The sequence below is a fragment of the Micromys minutus genome, assembly GCF_963924665.1.
Source record: "Micromys minutus genome assembly, chromosome: 14".
NCBI classification, from domain to species: Eukaryota; Metazoa; Chordata; class Mammalia; order Rodentia; family Muridae; genus Micromys; species Micromys minutus.
Genome location: NC_137983.1, coordinates 29143451 through 29158803, shown reverse-complemented (window position 1 = coordinate 29158803; position 15353 = coordinate 29143451). Strand labels below are relative to the sequence as shown.

At 42.6% G+C, this 15353-nt stretch overlaps 1 protein-coding gene across 1 annotated transcript in view; it reads right to left on the bottom strand.

Annotated features, from left to right (window-relative positions):
* The window catches only part of MTUS1 (microtubule associated scaffold protein 1), a gene marked incomplete at both ends in the record, with an annotated part of 130581 nt that extends 116274 nt beyond the window's left edge, over window positions 1–14307 (bottom strand). The window contains one exon of the mRNA XM_080928694.1: window positions 14066–14307. The remainder of the gene's footprint in view (window positions 1–14065) is intronic.
* Window positions 14308–15353: the final 1046 nt, after the last annotated feature.

Sequence of the window (15353 nt, the reverse complement as noted above, 5' to 3'; positions counted from 1 at the left end):
TAAGCTTTCCTGATCCAGCCTGGATATTTCCATCTTCACCCCCAACCCCCCTATAGCCAGAGCCTGACCCAAAGCAAACCAGAGACACCAGCCAATAGACTTCTGGGAATCTAAGGCAACAACATTCTGCAACAACCTATTGGGCAACTAGACACACAATACACCCTAAATACTCTGATAGAGATACAAGTTTAAGTTTTTATTCTTTGGACTAATTGTATTATATTATAAACAATCTTCACAATTTCATCAAAATGGGCCTTTTTTTAAAAATGAAAATTATAAAGCACCTGCAGGGGTCAAAACACATCAAGTTCCAAGACACTACTGAGCCAATACAGACACAACCATACTTACCAAAGTAAATAAAACCAAGCCGTTCATACCCAATGCTTCTCCAGTGTATTCAAAGGCTACACAGTTGGGCTTGGGAAATGACCCTGTAAAACCTGCTTGCTGTCAGTAACAGTCACTTCATTAAAAAACTTGCCTAAGGCTCACTGAGGTCCATAAGGAGGGTCAGCCGGCCTTAAGGCTAAACTAAACTCTCTTCCTGATAGTGCCAAATGACTGTGAACAACTTCTCAGTCAGGAGCCTAGTGCAGTTGTCACGGCTTTTCAAACTCCACTTGGCTAAAAGGAAATAATTTTCCATCTAAACCATGCCAAGACCAATTGAAAAATGTCGTTTCTGAATGTGTAGTTACGCAAACCAGCACCTCGACTCATACCTCCCAACCTTTATTAAACATCAACTTCCTGTACCCTTCTCTTGGAAAGGGTTACCTGTCAGACTTTCCATTGGCCATAAAACATCTTCAATAGAAGGGCAACGCAGGCACATGGCTAACTCACGTTAGCCAAAGTCAGAGTCACTCTCTATAAAGGGCCTATTCCTTAGGAGGCACATAAAAGGCCCAATCATCTTTTTGGCCAGGAGACATGCCTGAGGCTCAGATGTAACTGGGGCTTTCGGGACGTTAGCTTCCGGCTGGCACCAGGCCTCACCACCTAGTTAAATTTTTACCCAGGATTACCACCTTGTTGCAATCGCTTTCTATCTCTGCACAGATTCAGGGGTTTACTAGAAAAACAGTCCAAGAAAGTCTACCTATGAGCCTTTAGTTGACATACAGGATGTTGGAGGGCTAATCTGAAATATGGGAGACAACTAAGTGATCTGGAAGTTCTTCAAGAACTGAATTATGTCTTTTTTGAAAAATCAATCTGAAAACTACAAAATCTTATAGAAATGGGATCTATGCCCAGCACACATACAAAGCTGAACTAGAGGGATCACTGATCTCCAGATCACCCTATTCTACATAGCACAGCCCCATCCCAAGCACTGGAGGAGACAGAAAAGAAAGGAGGCAGATAACTTTGTTGTTTTGTTTTGAGACACATCTTGCTATAGGTATTTCCAGCAGACCTGGTACTCACTAAGTAGACCAGGCTAGACTCAAACACAGAAATCTGGCTGCCTCTGCTTCCAGGGCGTCAGGTGAAATTTTTAAAGGAATGAAATTGATTGTCGTGACCTACAACTGTCAGTGTTGTACCAGGAAGCATTTGTGAACCCCAAAAGACCACCAAGGAGCCATTTCCAATGGAATAGCATAAGGGTCTCTTTATTACAAGCTTGAACTTAGGCTCTCCTCCAACCCTGACAAAGCAGGACGGGAAGGGAAGGTAGAGCAGCCTTGAACCCTCCGAAAAACAAGGTTTTATAGGAAATGGAAGTAAGTTGAGGGGTGGGGGAAGAGGGTCTTATCCTGGCAAGTATCTAACTGAATGTCCATTGTAAGCCGACAGGTAGGTACTCTGAAGGAACTGTATACAGTGACAAATGCTCTGAAAGTACATCTGAAACAATAAGACTAATCTCTGATTAACTTGCTAGGAAGTAGCTAGGGAGTGACTCTGGCCAAGGACAAGCTGTGGGGCCCTTCCTGGTAGGTGGGTCCAGCTTGGGTTCTGTTGCAGGTCAAGTTCTAGGATTTTTTCTTTTTTTTCTTTAAGATGGAGCCCGGTCCCAAGATGAGTAGGTTTAATCTCTCATTTCCCTCTTTCACTGGTAACTGGAAGGTCCAACCAAAGGTCTTCCTGAAGTTCATCTAATCTCATGAAAACAGTAACAAGGCTATATCTTTAAAACTCAGTTAACTAAGGCCTGAGTGTATTGGTGACAGGAAAAGACTGAACCATATGTTAGAGGGGGTCAGGGTTGTCATAGTCCAGTCCTTTTGGTGTCCCTGGGACTTGGATAGGGGCCCATCTTTGGGTGATGGGGGGTGTCCTGAGGCTGAGTGAGTTTCCTCCCGCTGATCTGGGTTGTCTTCAACTGTAAATGGGCCTGTGATTCAGTGATTCCATATTGTAATTCCTTCAACCTACAGGGTGATGGAGGGAACTTTCTGATGAGGCTCTAATGACGCCTGGCTGGAGGGGTCCTGATTTATTGAAAATATGAAGTTTAGGTCAAACATGTTTATGAGCCCACTGGACACCTTTGAGATCATCTAGCAACTGGCGATCTTTGAACTTGGCAATGATCTCTGCCTATGTGTTAAGAACAATGTGGGGGTGGTATCCCAAACATGATTTCAAAAGAGGTGAGTCCCATCTGGTGAGGGGAGTTTCATACCTGGTAGAGAGCTAAGGGAAGGAGAGTTAACTCAGTCATTGCCAGACTCTTAGGTCAATTTAAGTTAAGTTAAGGTCTCTTTTTAGGGTTTGCTTATTCTCTCTACCTGTCCTGAACTCTGGGGTCTGTATGCACAACAAAGTTTCTAATCAATCCCCAGAATATTGGCTAGTCCCTGACTTACCTGGGACACAAAAGCTGGTCCACTGTCTGACCCTATCATCTGAGGAAGCCTATACCTTGGCAGTGTGTTCTCTAAGAGCTTCTTTGTACATAGATGTGGTTTTATGTTTCTAGTAGGGAAAGCCTTAGTCCAACCTGAAAAGGTATCTATAAATATCAGCAGATAGAGGATTCCATAAATCAGCCAGCCTCTGGGTAGCTTGTAGATTGCTCCCCGTGTCCCTGACTCTGTCTCACCTGGCCTTTTGGTTCTCACACTCGGCATTGCCCTGACATTGCCCCTGCCTGATGACTCCACACTAGCTTTGAGCTCTAGAGCCCCTCCCTCACCTGAAGCAGCTACATCCTAGGCTCAGCTCTTGACTTGCTGAGACCATGAAACCATTTATATATCTCAGTAAATATTACTCTATGAAGTCTGTCTGTCCCTCAGTAGACTCTGGGCTTTGTGCCTCTGAACTTATTATTGGGGTTCTTCTTGTAAGTCAACAAATTAGTTAACTGGCAGGCTTTACAGTTCTTTACAATCTCAGCTGTCCTTGAGTTGGCATCTCTAATCCTGATATTAGCAAATCCTGTATTCTCTGGACACCCATGTGGGAATAACAGTGAATCTTCTGAAGTATATGTAGTCTCATTTTTTTTTTTCTGGCACAATGGATTTGTAATCTGCTGCTCTCTACCATAATGTTGGGATAAGACAAATTTCTACCCCAGATTATGTCATCTCTTGAATATATAAGGTGGTCAGAGAATGTAAAATTCCCCAGAGCCAGGGAGGTCAGGGGCAAAAGAGGTCTGATTTCTAGGGCAGTAGGACGAGCTGCTCCATCTTCCCTATTGTCCTCTGAAACTGGATTCTTTCTTTTCTGCTGTCTCAAGTAGTGAATGATGGCTAGCTTCTTAGGACCCCATAGAGCCCTTAGTAGATAAAAGATTTTTCCCTTTATTTTTGATAGTCTTTTCTTCTGCTGTCAGAAGGCCTCTCTCCCCACAAATAGCCCATGGGCATAGCTTAAACACTGAACTTTGTTTTATGTTCTGTGCTTAAAGAATAGAAAAATAGTTAAAAATTAGCTAACTTACACCGTTTAAACTTTTACATATCCACACAATCATATAGCTTTGATCTCACTTAAATGCCAATATATTGAATATGCTAGCACCAGTAATTCATTATAGGAAATAGCAGTCTTATATCGGAAGGAAGGACAAATGGACAATGCCACCTCAACTTGCCAGAAGACAAATGGTTATCCAACTCCCTTATATATAAAGTAGCTCTCGTCAACACACAGGGCTGATATGCTAGCTAAATAAAAAAAATTTTAATGTGCTTTGGGCACAAAGTATTTTGCAAGAACATGAACACAATGGGATGTGTCCCCCAAAAAGTTCACTTTAACGTAGGTGTACATAAATAGTGCAATTTGTGATTAAGAGTCTTCAATATGAATGTCTTGAACTAAGTTAAAGGTAAACTATGAGATGGTGGGCCTTCACTGCTTTAAAGTCAACGCATATCGTGAGTTCAAAGTGATGACTCAACTTTACTTTAGGAATGTGCAGGTAGCAAATGAACAACATGGCTTACAGACTGTAAGGAAGAAGGAAGTATCTGCTCTGATTGAAAAGATTCAGCTCAAATGTAAGAAAACACCAGGAGTTCACCAAGTTCAACACTCAAAAGAAAACCAAGAGGTGATAAAACTGGAGTCCAAGAATAGAATCAAATATGCCTGTGTAAGCCAATTATTTTCAAGAATGGGAGAACGGTATTAGGTTCTTGTGCCTCGGGTTTAATTTCCACAAATGCACCAGCAGATCCAGGCAACACCAACAAAGCCTAGTCAGGGTAATTACACACCTGCCTATGAGTCAGCAGATTTAAGACAGACCTATTGATCATGCTCTGAATACCTGGCACTGTAGTAGCATAACCCAAAAGACATGAACTATCCCTCAGATCCTGACTGACAACTAGTGGGGGCGGGATAACTTACTAAAATCACCCAATAGCACAGAGAATAGGAGCCATGCACCCAGCTTTATCTAACCAGTCTCCAAGAGCACAAACACATCCAGCACCTTAAGGTTTCAACTCTATTGGCAAAACCCATACAAAAGGTAACTCCACTGAGAGAAGAAAGGGAAGCCAGTGCCCTGCAAATGTCTAACTAGAAAAACTGTCGACTAAGGACATTTTTTTAAAAAAGAACTATGTGTGCAGCAGGTGGTGGCATGTGACTTTTTATCTCCAAGGTTTCATAGCTGACGTCAGTCGGCAAAACCTAGCAAACAGCTGAAATAACTTGTCTCATTATTGCTAATTCATAAAGAACAGGAAAAAGAAAAGCCCTAGTCACTGAAGAGTGGCTAGGAAGCCACAAACAGCTTAGGTTCGTTGGAAGTTTGAGGTGGCTTGGACCACCCAAGACCCCGTCTCAAAACAAAGGTTAAGTGATAAAATGATTTTCTCTCAATTAAAAACCTACAAGGTTAAACCAGGTGTGGAGGCACAAACCTTTAATCCCAGCCCTTGGGAGGCAGAGGCAGGTAGATCTCTTTTGAGTTCAAGGCCAGCCTGGACTAGAGAGTGGATCCCCCCCACCCCCAAACAAAAAAAAAAAAAACCCAAAAACAAAACACTTCCTCCACCCCTGGGAAAAAAACCTATGAGATTAAAAACATAATGAAACTTAATCTTTTTTGCTTTCTTTTTTCCTTTGTTTTTGGTTTGATTTGGTTTTTGAGACAGGGCTTCTTTGTATAACCTTGGCTCTCCTAGAACTCCGTAGACCAGGCTAGCCTGGAATTCAGTGACCCACCTGGCTCTGCCTCCCAAATGATGGGATTAAGGGTATGCACCACCACACCTGGCTCATAATGAATTTTTTTAACAATCACGTCTTTAATATAAAATAGCCTAACACTTTAAAAAATATTAATATAAGGTTTTTCCTTGCGTTCATTCCCTTCTCATTGGCTGAATCTTTATAGTCACGTTAAAATTTTAAAACTCAGTAATTCCTACCCCATAGTTATAGTATGGTCTTCATCAGGCAACACTGAAAAGCAACAGGAATATTTATTAAACATGACAGGCTAAAAAAAAAAAAAAAAAAAAAAAAAAAAAACATTTTAAACCAAGTTCAATAATGAGAGACCCTAACCAGCTACTTCTAGAATGTTCCATAGGAATGAAAACCACACACAAATCCTAAATGAAATATGAGAGAGAGCATTCTCAGACTGCGAAGTCATTTGCATTCCTCTGTAAGTTGTAAAAACCCAGATCTCTAACGAGAATACAGCCCAAATCTCTATTCAGGAGAAATGGTCAACTTGTGACTCTCTGCACACATGGAGACCATAAATTATCACAGGTGGAATTAATTCTGCAAAAGTATTTGCACGTAGGTGTGCCAGATGCTCCAAGTGGCTCCTTGTAACTACGTAGGAACTCTAATAGGAATCTCTGAGGCTCCCTGCCCTCCAACACTTGGCTCCGAAAGCATCTTTTCCCGAAACCCGGGACTGGCTGAGCTGCCTTCGTTCTTGGCCTGGTGGATAACACTGAATGAGGGAGGGAGGAGGGCCAGAAGTAAATGAAGAAAGTGGAGAATAATACCAAGGAAATAAACATCTGACTTAAAGGCTTCTAGCATCTGGAACTGGGGAAAGAACCGGAAAGTTGCCACACTAACTAGACTTACTATCCCAGGCTGCATCAGCCACAGAACAAACACACCCAGCACCATAAGTGTTCAACTCTATTGTCAAAACGCTTACAAAAGGTGACGTAGAACACCACTGGGAGAAGAAAGGGAAGCCAAGTGCCCAGTAAATATCTAACCAGGCAAACTATTGTGGACTAAGGATTTTTTAAAAAGAACGCTGTGTGCTACAGGTGGTGGCACACGGCTTTAATCCCGGGAGGAGAGGCAGAAGCAGGAGGTTCTTTGTGAGGTCAAGGCCAAACCGGGTCTCCATGGCAAGTTCCAGGCCAGTCACAGTGATACTCCTTGTCTCCAAAAATAAACAAGAGAAAAGAAATATAACTATTTTCAGGGGGTGGGATCTTGGGATTGAACCCAGAATCTCAGGCCTACTAGGCAACTGCTCTACCACTGAGCCATAAATAACCCACCTCACCTTTTACTTTTTACTTCAAGGGCTCACTCCCTTGTATAGTCTGGCTTTGGATTTATAATCCTCATGTCTCAAGCTCCTGAGTAACTGGGTGACTAAGCCAGCAAGGATTCTTTAGATACCAAACCTTGGTCAAGACAACAGGCATAGTTTCCAACATAGTGAAGACTATAATAAATTACGTGTTAACAATTTATGAGAATGAGAGCACTTCTAGCAGCATAAATACTACCACCCTCGGAGAACTGAAGGCAAATCCTTTCTGAATCTCCGACCCTCTACTTTGCAATGTTCTAGCCACGGGGTGAGTTCCAAATAGGGCTTGAAACCAATCAAAAAAACTAAATACAACATTTTAACAGCAGGGGTTTTCTTTGTGCCGTTTTCTCTAGAATACAGCGTAGACTCGGAACTACAACTACATGTATACATGGCTTGGTTGTACATACAGACTCTAGACTGAGCATCTCAGGAGAGCATGTTCATAGTCAAGAGATCCTGAGAGAGTCAGCCCTTTCTAACCCATCTTTTCATGTCTCCAAGCAAGTTGGACCTTCTGCAATCCTGGAGTTCAAATCTATATAGGATTAACTTAGTAACTTAGAAACAAATTTCAACTATGTAGCATGCCTAAGAATAAGATGATGTCAATGTAGAGTCTGCTATATAATAAAAGGTAAGACATATATAGTACAAGTTTAGCTAGTATTCTAGTAAATACAACTCAATCAACTTGACAGACAGGTGGGGGAGGGGTGGGTCTATGTTTGATTGACATCTCTTAGATTGCTAGCAACTATTTTTCTTCCACCAAGCTAGCTGAGTTATGTTCTAAATAGATACAGGGTATCCATGTAATGTCACTAATCGTTAACAATCATCAAAAAAAATTTACAAAGGACCAGAGCAATGGCTCAGAAATTAAGAGCACTGGCTGTTCTTCCAAAGGACTAGGGTTTGATTCTCAACACCCATATGGTGTCTTACAAGCATCTGTAACTCCCGTCTCTGGGGATCTGATACCATCTTTTGGCCTCTGAGGACTCAGGCAAACACTCATATTCATAAAATAAAAACAATTAAAATCTCAATTTATTGTACAAGACAAATAATGAATATTAACTCCTTGTGTGGTAATAAATTCTGTTTTAACATCTCCTATTAACTGCTTATTTGAAATAAAGTGGAGAAGTATCTTTTTCTTCCAAATTGGTGTTATGTGTAAATAACACCCAAGTTAAATATTACCAAGTTAGCAAGCAATGTACAAAAGGCATAGAAGATAAGCTCACTCCCACCAGTCCAGACTTAGCAATTACTGGCAGACATTTTTAAGCTACACGGTTATGTACAAAAGAATGTGTCATTGCCCTTAGTCCAGTCCTCTTACTTCCTCTTGTTATTCAAAGTATAGATACTCCCCAGGAGAGAAAAATGTCTCAAGACCAATAAAGTACATGAAATTTCCTGACGTGCTTTCACTGCAGGTCAGTGTGACTGAACAATCTGCTCAGACTAATACATTGAGTGTACGTTCTGCATCAAGCTTAAAACACAATTTCTTTGCAAAGTACAAATCTGTATTAAAAGCATACTAAAGTATACAGTGGCCTAGAAATCTTTTCTAAAGCCCTGCCTCTCAGCCCTACTCCCCAACATATACTCAGAAAAGTTCCTGCAGACTCCTTTCTCCTTTCTACACACACACACACACACACACACACACACACACACACAAAATAGCACATTTTTATCGAGTAATGGCATTTTAAGAGAAACTTAAAATTACTTTAAGATTATATTTAGTTTCACAATCTGAAAACAAAATTGTTTTTAAGTTATGCAGAAGGCGACACGTATACTTTCCCTTACTCTTATTTGTGTAACTAATGCATGACATCCTTAATTTAGATATGGGCCTGCTGGCAGGGTATAAATGCATTTTGTCTTTTAAAACATTCTTACTGTTCTTCAATATGGGATTTAAAATGTAATCCCTAGGTAAATTGAGTGGCCTTAATAAACAAAAAGTTTGTTATGCTAAAGATGCCTATGTATGTTTATACATCTGGAGCCTGGAGGTTATTCAGTAAAGCACCTTTAGATCCATCTACAGCAAATTGGCTCACTCTATAGGAAAAGAGATTTTGCTGTATTTTTCTACAAAGATAACACCCCAAATGTACCATCCCAAAATGCACATTTTTTTTCTTCTTTATCTTGAGCCAAGTGAACAAGCTTGGGCAATACTTTGTGCCATCAAGGGAGAAATGCCCACAAGAAAAGAAGGCTGATTTCAAGAAACGCTTAAGTCATTTTTAAAAAAAAACTAACTTAAATCAAGGCAATTCTTTGTGAAATTTGGCTTAGAAACAAACTTTTCCAAGAAGGTCAAATCCAATTCTTAATTATACTGAACCATCCTAAGCAAAGGATAGAGACTGCACCCAAAGTCTGCATGCTTGTCAAAGCAGGTTTTTAAAAAACAAGACTTCAGGCTACTTGAGCCATTCCATGTAGCCTCTCTTTTCCTTCAGAAAAATATCCTGTTACTAGTGCTTGCTCGATATGTAAGTATGTATGTATATGCTATATGTTCATCTGTCTGTTGAGTGTCATCTCCTCCCACTGGAGACATCTTTGAATGCCCAAACATAAACCCCAAAATTTCCAACTCTCAGTGTGGTGGCTTACCCCTAGAGTCTAAGGACAGTTGCAAGAAGGGGGTTGATGATAAACTTGCTCTCTTCAAGGTCTTCACAGACCAGAATAGATCCTAGAGCAGAGCTATCTCAACTTTGTGAAGGCTTTTTGTCCCCTTCAAAAAAAAAAAAAAGTTTAGTCTATTAATGGTGTTAGAAATTAATTTGGGAAACTATCAAACTTAGATCTGGACATCAAGAAAACACTGTATCAGCAATTTAATATTAAACTAAACTGCAATAATGAATATTTTTTAAAAATCTGGGTCAGGTGGTAGTGGTACACATCTTTGATCCCAACACTGGCTTGGGAGGCAGAGTCCTGAGGATCTCTGTGAAAACGATGCCAGCCTCATCTATAGAGCAGGGGCTATACAAAAAAGCCCTGTTTCAAGAGATGGAAAGAAATATGGCAAAAAATGCAAATGGACTATAAGAGAGATAAGGCTTCATAATCCCCAGAGCCACAAATTCCAAAGACTTTCAATCCTAGGGATTAAAATTTTTCTCTGGTTTTGACTGTTTCTTGGTTAAGTACATGATTTCAGCTGCGTTAATAAATTTACTTGGACAAGAGACAATAAATTCCAAAGAATAAACATCTGAAAAGCAAACCATTTGAGCTTGTTACAGAGAAATCTTTAAAACTATGTTCTCTGAATAGCCCATGTAGATGGCCTATCATATGTGAAATGTGTAGAGCTCTGTAAAGCTATGTTCTCTGAATAGCCCATGTAGATGGCCTATCATGTGAAAATTGTAGAGCTCTGTAGGCTTTGACAATTTATTTCTGAGATTGAGACTCATGTAACCCCAGCAAGCCATACTTTCTTATTTTGTAGCCAACACTGGTCTTGATCTTACTGTATCTACCTCCCCAGTGCTACAACCCCAGGCACACATCACCAGACTTGGCTGTGGTCCACGTCCTAACCAAACACGCATGATCCATTGCTACACAGCCATGAGATAATAAGGAGAATGCTGTCTCTTTCCAAGCCAATCGCTATCACAAATACTTGATTTTGGATCATACACAATCTCACCATAATACCATAAAATGCCAGGTAAAGGGCTAGAGAGAGGACTCAGTGGTTAACAGTGGTTCTTACAGAGGACCTTAACTCAGCTCCTAATAACCACATGCTGACTCACAACCTTTTGTAACTCCAATCCCAGGGGATGCGACAGCCTGTTCTGACCTCCACGAACATCAGACATGCGTATGGCACACATACATGCATTCAGGCTAAACATTCATACACATAAAATAAAACCCAAACGAGTTTCTTCAAAGACATTTCTGAATTTTCAGATGTTGGCTCTATTGGTAACACAGAACGCTTTGAAATACTATCAGTGAATTAAAAGCTCACAGACTACGACAGCCTTAAGATGAGATAGCTGATGAGTTAAAAAGGTTTTTCCCAGAATACTAACTAGGAAGCAGAGACCTACACTGGCTTTTACCACTGAAAAGATACATACATGGGATCATCTGATGGAGGTTTACAGCACTGAAAACACCTAGATTTAGATTCTCTTGATCATTTTCTCAGCTTTAGGGTAGAGCAAGGCAAGACCTGATAAGCTTTCTGATATATTCAATGGATGTGTTCAACTCAAGGGTTTAGAGTAATTGCTGGGTTTCCAGGACAGAAAGATATATGAAAAATGTCTTAAAGATTAAATAAATGGTTTCAAAATTCCTCAGATCCCAAAGAACCTCAAAAATTCTCACCCAATATTTATGTACAGCTTCTCTAAATGCTGTGATCTGATCGAGTGCAGGTGCTTACTTAGGGCCCAAAGAGGACATTAGTTCCCTAGGGAGCTGGAGTTACAGTGAGCTTCCTGATGTGGGTGCTGGAAATTAAATCCAGACCTTGTGGAAGAAGCAGACTGTGCTATTTCTCCAGCCCTAAGAACATCCTAATGACATATACCACTCTTGACAATTCGTCATTAACACGTGCAAAAAAAAAAATTGCCCAAGAGTAGCTAGGACAGAACACAGAAGTTGTAGTCATAGATGAAAAGGATCTAACCCAGATTCCAGAAGTGGCAGCCAAATTCGGTTCTTCAAGTAGGATTCAGAACTACTAAAAATCCATTTTGAGAGAAACCAACATGTTTGACAACACTACACTTCTGGAAGTCAACACATCTACAAATGTGTTTATAGGGCAAACACAAATTGAGGAAAATATTTGCAATATGAACAGATATATGCCAACGGCCTGAAGGAGGTTTTTACGCAGAAAAAAAAAATGCCTGTATTCCAAGAGGCAGATGTGTTGCTACGCCGAAAGAAAAAGAAAAAAAGTTATCCTGACATAGTAGCACATGCCTTTAATTCCAGCACTTGAGGCAGAGGCAGGCAGATCTCTGAGTTCAAGGCCAGCATGGTTTACAGAAGTTTGAAGAGAGCCAAGGCTACACAGAGAACCCCTGTCGAAAATGAAAAGAAACTGGAAACAAGGATGGGGTAACTGATAGCACTTGCAATCACAGAAATGGAAACTTCGTTGGATCCCGACATGGCTCTGTTCACCCGTGAAGCTGTCACACTTCCTTTAAAGGGTGGGCGCTTACCTCCGTTAGAAAGACAAGAACACAAGAGCCCAGTTCTGCTCCGCTTACTTCGACTAAATAGTTTTGGAAACCAAAGTTGAGTATCTTTAAAAGAAACTTTTGCATCACTAAGTTCGGTTTCCAAGAACTTTATCCTAAGGAGACATACCTTGCAGTCAAAATTTCAGGAGAGATACGTGTTGCAAATAGCATTTCCGATTACAATGACTGCAAATGAAAAAGTTCAGCTTGTGAAACAAGGGAAGTAGCTCACCACACTGATGGGATATAATGTGTAACACTAAATTCAGATCTTCAAGGCTTTACCCAATGAAGGAATTTTCAAAATACTTTACAAAGAAAAGAAAAGTAGATGGTGGGATTGACTCTTACTTTTGTGAATATACCAAACTCTACACATCAATTCTTCCTTCCTGTTGGAGTTGGAGCTCTTGGGGTTACTAAGCGACTTGCTTCTTTAAAAGCTTAGTTCTTGTAACTCAAGTTTAGTTTCCAAATATTCTACATAAAAGTTATTGGGAATTTCACTATCCTGGTTAAACAATATAAAAATCATCCTTGAACTCCTAATGGTTAATTAAAAGGTACAGACCTCTCCCAAACACAGGTGAGGGGTTAGGGCAGCCAGTGAGAATCCGGGTGTTTGGCCTATATAAAACTCTTGGCTCCATCCATAGCTCAAGGGATGAGTGTGTGTATGTATGTATGAGGGGGGTTTGGGAAGGTTTGGGGGGGCAGGGGTACAGGTTAAGATCGATACATTTAAAAAAATTTTAAACTAAATTCTATGCCTATTCTTTTTAAACAGGGTTAGGAGCAGGTTTTCTTGCATAACTTTGCTTATGGATAAAGTTCTTGAGTAATGAATCTGTAAACAATGAGTTTAAACACACCAACACAACTGAGTACAGATTGCCCTAAAGGAATCACTGGAGAGAATGGGAGATCAACTATTTAAACTGATAAGCTATTTGTAAAACATTCCTTATATGGAGGTCATAGGTTCAGGGGAGCTCGTCTTTTTTTGTCCTCCGACAGGTTGTCTCAGGATCCCCGGAATCCACTCCCACCCCCACCCCACCCCCACAGCGCTGTGATTTGATATCAAGATTGAACTCCAGTCACCTGGCAAAACATGAAAGCTGTCTCTTTCCTCCTGTTTTGCCTAAGACTCCGGTTTTAGACAAACAAAATACACTGGATTTCCTTTTGTGGAACACTGTCCATTTAAAAAGCAGCATTTTGTAGAGCGGGTGCCAGTAGGCAAGCTATGTTTAAAGCAATTAAATTTGTCACTTTTACAAGTGAAAAGTGAACAGATAACTTAAACTTGAGGGGGGCAAAGATTTGGCACAAATTCTACCTAAATCCACTATTGAGTGACCAACAAGGCGACCATAAACGTGGGCTTTCCCATAGAGTCTGTAAGGACCCGCGGGCTGCAGGGAGTAAAACCCGCATGAGGACCTAGGGAACTGCAGTAATTCCCTTTCTCCCATATTTTCTGCCCTTACTGCTTAAGCTGGGAATGGGCCCCGGCAAGTGGTAAGTCGCCCAGCCGGAAGCCTGGGGCTGCCAGGTCCAGACGCAGGGTCCAGCGACTGGTGGGCGGCTTTCCACCGAAGTTGCAAACTTGACAGTTCTCCCCAATCTACTGTAAACCCACCGCCTCGGTCACTTTCAAGGTGACAAGCAACCGCAGCCCGCGGTCCTGCAGGAGCCCCGCGGGCCCCACGTGAGCTCAGCCTCCCCACTCCTCCAACTTTGAACCCCCTAGGACACCCACGTCCTCCGCGGAAAGCCAGTCCGGTCACCGTGAGTGCGTTGCAGCCGCCGCGTCCTAGCCCCTCGTTCTCCGGAGGTCCCCACCGCGGCCGGGATGGGCGACAGAATGGGATCCACTCGGCACTTGCCCGCAGAGGCGGAGAGCCAGCCCTGAGGGAGCCACGGCGGGTCCCGCCAGTGAAGCGTCTGTACCTGGGGTTCGAAGCTCGCCCCCAACCCGCACCAGCACCAGCACCCGGGAGGCCAGGCGGGAACCGGGAACCGGGAGTCCGGGCGTCCCAGCCTCCCCGCCCCGGGCCGCCAGGGGGAGGAGCGAAGGCGGAGAATCCCTGGGCCGGGCGGCCTCACCCCTGGCCCGCGGCGGCTCCTAGAGCCCAGACAAAGGCTAGGTAGGGGCAGGAGGGGTAGCGCCCCTAAAAACTAACCTGAGAGGTGTGTCGGGTTCCTTGAGGCACAACGACTCCCGCGGAGCTTCACTAAGATCGCCCGCTCGGTCCGGCTCCCTGGAGAGACGTCAACACGCCACCAGCCTCGGGCGTAAGTCCCGGATCGCGCTGCACCTGTTGCCACGTGTGTCGCGAAGCCACGAGTGCTGACGGCGCACCTGGCTGGCTGGCCGGCGCGACCCCAAACCCCCAGGTCCGGATGAGAAAGCTAAACTCTGCCGAGCCCCACTTTGGGGACCGTCGGACAGGCTAGGCTGAGGGAGGATGGCTCCTCCGAGGTCCCCTCCCAGCCTGAGTTCCCTGTGCTCTGGTTTCCCTGCGAAGGGCAGACAGAATGCTTTGGGGTAGGGAGGTGGGAAAGTGGCATACTTATCAGCACAAGGGTTTGTTTGTTTGTAAGGAAGCAGCACTGATTGCTCTCTGCAAGTCCCACCTGCTCTCTACATTGTCTTCAGACTTCCGAGCAGATTATTAGCGAGCAGCTATTAAAGATTAAAGAAACCTGCACTCCGACTGTTAGCTGTTAGAAGTTCGGATGTGTGTGTTGGGGGAGTAGTAGGAAAGGCTAGAAAGAGAAGCTGCGTCTGAAAGTCCTTGTTCTTGAATCGAACTGAGGATTCAGTCTCAACTAAACCTGTTTTACTATAAGGTTTTTCTAAAGATTGATAGTCTGCCTGTGACAGATAAGGACATTCCTGAACTACTTGCATATCAGACAACCAGAGCTCTAAGTTTCATGTATGCATGTTTGTATACATATATAAAACTACGTGGCCTGGGGTTGCTGAAAAAGTACATTTCTTGGGGCGCGGGGTGGAGTTGGGGGGCCAGAAGCATTTCAGA